General features: G+C 36.0%; 1 long non-coding RNA gene across 1 annotated transcript; it reads right to left on the reverse strand.

The window, feature by feature from the left end:
• Positions 1-293: 293 nt before the first annotated feature.
• Positions 294-2181, reverse strand: LOC140855766 (uncharacterized). Its single transcript, XR_012138965.1, has 2 exons — positions 2091-2181; positions 294-878 (listed from the first exon to the last, which is right to left on the reverse strand). It is a non-coding gene; the product is annotated as an uncharacterized lncRNA (long non-coding RNA).
• Between the last annotated feature and the right edge of the window lie 2089 nt (positions 2182-4270).

Below are 4270 nucleotides of genomic sequence, written 5' to 3' on the forward strand. Positions count from 1 at the left end.
GATATTCTCCCTATTCCAGAACTTAGTTGGGCCATCTCAAAGTGGAATGAGATAAGGTCACTTTCTAGAGTGCAAGTAGACATCCACTTCCTATCCTTTCAATCGTTGCAGGCGGAATGGAAAAGCTTGAATCGCACCGTACGCACGCATGCACAGACATGCAGTACTGTCATGCAATTAGCATTCAGGATGGCTTAATGGATGGAGCAAATTAATGCCCAGCAATGAGCGTACTAGCTTATCTTCTATCCAAGTCTATACAACGATGAATGTGCTCACCCACACCGCAGTCATAAAACAGAACTCCCAACTATACAATTTAGCATTCAGGACGGCCTGATGGATGGAACAAAATTACTGCCTGGGACAAGCATACTAGCTTGTCCGCTGCCCTAGTTTAGGCGGCTAAGCAGTAAATAATACAGTGCGGGACTAGTCTTTGGACCCAGTGTGTAGCTTGGAAGTCCTTTCAAGAAAACCCAAAAGAATTCATCTGAAGATATTAGCTTTAAATAGCAAGACCAACAACTTACAAGACCTACGTAATTGCAAAATCTGTGTCAAAGTAGCACATCGTAGAAATTTCAAAAAGAAATCGTCAGAAATATACTGGCTTTAAGATGATGATATCGGCGACTCATAGGACTGAAGTAATTGCAAATATTGGTGTCAAAGTGAGGTAATAACTCCGGGGCCGCCAAAATCACAGCCTTATACCAAAAACACACGAAAAAAATATCCCATTTCTTCCTATAGAATGGAACGAAGAGCTTGCCTTTTACTCCCAGAGGCGTTTCCTTCACTGGAGATGAAGACCATTGAGAATCAAACGAAAGCCAACATCCATTGGGATGTTGAAGAATTGAGGAACATACCTTCTGAGACGCAAGGAAAACAAAAAAGAAATCAACAGGAAGATACTAGTTTTAATATCAATTAATCATAGAAGTAAAATAATTGCAAATTTGTATCAAAGTGGGGAATTCAGAAATTTGAAACCCAAAAGAAACAACAGAAAGATACTAGCTTTAAGATGACAATATCAATGACAGGAAGACTGAAGCAATTGCAAACGTTGGCATCAAAGTTGGGAAATTATATAAATTGCAAGAAAACCGGAAAGAAATCTTAAAGTTCACGATATTACCGACTAATAGCATTAAAAAATTCAAGAAACCAACGCATCGGTGAAACTTCATTAACTTTGAATTCGAAGATCAAGAAGTCATCAAACGAAAAGGAAGGGGAGAAGAAAATAAAACAAAAGAAAAGAAAAGCAACTGTGCAAGAAGATAACGAAAAAGAGGAAGAGATAATGATAAAGAAACGAGGACAAAAATAATAGATTAAACTTGGCTTCTCAAAAAGAAATCTGATCCCTTTCGAACACTTGGAGAAAAGGAAGCAAAGGGGAGAGGAAACATTTTGAAAGAAATCTAAAATAATTAGGGTTAGCCTGCTCAGAAAGAAATATAATTCAGATCGAATTCATGGAGCACAGGGGAGAGGAAATTTTTTTAAAAAAAATCTAAAATAAATAGGGTCAACCTTCTCAAGAAGAAATATAATCCCGTTCGAATTCTTGGAGCAAAGGGGAGAGGAAAGTTCTTAAAAGAAAATACAAAATAATTAGGGTTACCTGTCTCAAGAAAAAATCTAATCCCATTCGAATTCTCGGAGCAAAGAGGAGAGGAAACTTCTTGAAAGAAAATCTAAAATCAAGAAATGAATCGATCGCGCTAGAATATAAACCCAAAAAATTAGGGTTAACCTTCTCAGGAAGAAATATAATCCCGATCGAATTCATGGAGAAAAGGAGAGAGAAAAATTTTTGAAAAAAAATCTGAAACAATTAGGGTTAAACTTACCAAGAAGAAATATAATCCCGTCCTAATTCTTGGAGCAAACGGGAGAGGAAACTTCTTAAAATAAAATCTAAAATAATTAGGGTTACCCGCCTCAAGAAGAAATATAATTCCGTTCGAATTCTTGGAGAAAAAGAGGAGAGGAAACTTCTTCAAAAAAAATCTAAAATAATAAACCCTATATATTAGCAAATTCGATGCGGCTGGAACTGTCAAGTAAGAGACAACTGAGTTCTTCTCGTCACCGATCAGAGCGACCGGAGAAAAGACGACGCCTTCGGCCCCTCCATTCGCAGAGAAGAAGGTCGAGGTTGGAGAGTAGCCGGGGGGGTATTTAATTATTTATAGCAGGCGGGTCGGAGTTTTAAGCTAACCCGGATGACTGAACCGGCTTCAAATAATCCGAAATGGACCGAGACGTAGCCTACAGTGTCGGTCGCTGCATGAGCCGGTTCAGGCGTTCAGCGTGAACCTTCAGCTCGACCAACGGCAGATCTTAATGCAAGTGAAATATGTGAAAGAGGAAGTTAGTGGAAACAATTTTTGCACTGCTGCTTTATTCATAAATAAAGAACTTTCAATGACGCCTGTTGCTGCAAATCTTCAACGAAACAGCCGGCTGAGAGCCGAGATATTGCATCTGAATGTTGGAGGACATGAGATTTTTAAAATCAAATTCGTTCATCAAAAATTATCCGGCGAAAGGTCTTCCGATACGTAAGTCAATAGAACATAAAGAACAGTAGAAAAAAACAAAGTGTGAGAGCCAAGAGTTTAACAAAAAAATCTTATTAAGTCTCCCCACTTACCTCCCTTTATATAAGGTGGGAAATACTATTATTGTGTAACTCTCGTCCTCTAGAATGTAGGATCTAAGAGTTATTATATTTAGTAGACGATTATCTCATTAACTGTTATTAAAACTGAATAATAGATTATTAGTGGATGATTATTGTATCCTATGATCTCGTGACCACAAATAATTAATATCCACGTCGAATAACTGTTGTTCGATTTCTATTCTTTCGGGATCAAAATAATTGGTAAAACATCAAAGAAATCATCAACCGACTATCATATAGGAATGTCGGTTGTATGTTGAACTTAGCCAGCTGAATCTTGAATTGAATCATCAGTTGATATCAAAGTCAGTATAGTCTTCTTAGTTAGTTGACCACTCAGACGATTATGAGCCAAAAATTTATCCCAACAATGCCCATGATCACCAATAAGATGGCCTCAAATAGATCTGATTGCATGAATTCCAACTAATTTCATGTCGCAGACACCAATAAAAGGGAGTGGAGACGTGCAAACCATGAGACATGTAGTTTGCCTAATGATGGTAGAGATAAATATGCCATCATCATACTTTATGTTGTATGGGTATAATTACTAGTAATGCTTAGTTTAATGGCATTTTCTTGAAAAGACATTGGAGCTTCGGTTGATCGGTTATTATGATTCAAGATTCGGCAAATAAATGGACATCCAACAAAATAAGAAAATCAGTATAAAATATAACTGATTTGGATACCTGCAACAGTAGTAGTATCACATTCATGGACACATGCTACCGTACCTTATTCATATCATATTTTTTTTAAAAATATTTGATTGAGGAGAATTAAGATTTAAAATCGAAACGAGAATGGATAATTTTTATTTCAATTATTTGATTGAAAAAAAATTTCATTCTGATTTCGATTCTTAGACTGAATGAAAATGATCTAATCTATCTAAAATTTAATTTTTATTTTTTTAAAAAAAATTAAATTTTTATTTTGATTTCGATCACGGATCAAATACTTCAAAAAATTTAATCATCTCAATTCTTATTCCGATTGTAAATCAAACACATCTTTATTATACTTTTACTTATCCGCTTCATATCTTTTATATTGTAACTTCACTTAGGATGACAGAGGACTAGCCACCCTATATATTGATGATTTCTATGTTCCATAAACCAATTAAAGCACAATGATTCTCCATGCCGGTTTGCACAACTTTCGGCTCACCGTATCTGCATTTCCCTTTTGAATATAAATATATGCATACATTGTTACAATTGAAATTAAAAAAAATTAATTATTGAATAATTGATACTAACTAGTCACAAACCAATTTGAATCTGCTGTGCCATTAAACAAACACAATTTGAGCTGCAAACTTATGATCTATTAACTAATGCAGAGCATATGGTTAGCTTCCTAAATTAGCCTGAACTTTTCAGTTCCTGACCAAAAATCATCGCTCATAAACATCTGATCCAGAACCTATGCATCAGAATCCAGAATGGGGCACCGTTGGACCTTTCACAGGCAGACTGGTGTCACACCGACGACTCAGCGAACTCATTGATTCAATTTTCACATGACAAGACTTCTTTTGACCACCACAAA

This window comes from Elaeis guineensis, chromosome 2 (assembly GCF_000442705.2).
Source record: "Elaeis guineensis isolate ETL-2024a chromosome 2, EG11, whole genome shotgun sequence".
NCBI classification, from domain to species: Eukaryota; Viridiplantae; Streptophyta; class Magnoliopsida; order Arecales; family Arecaceae; genus Elaeis; species Elaeis guineensis.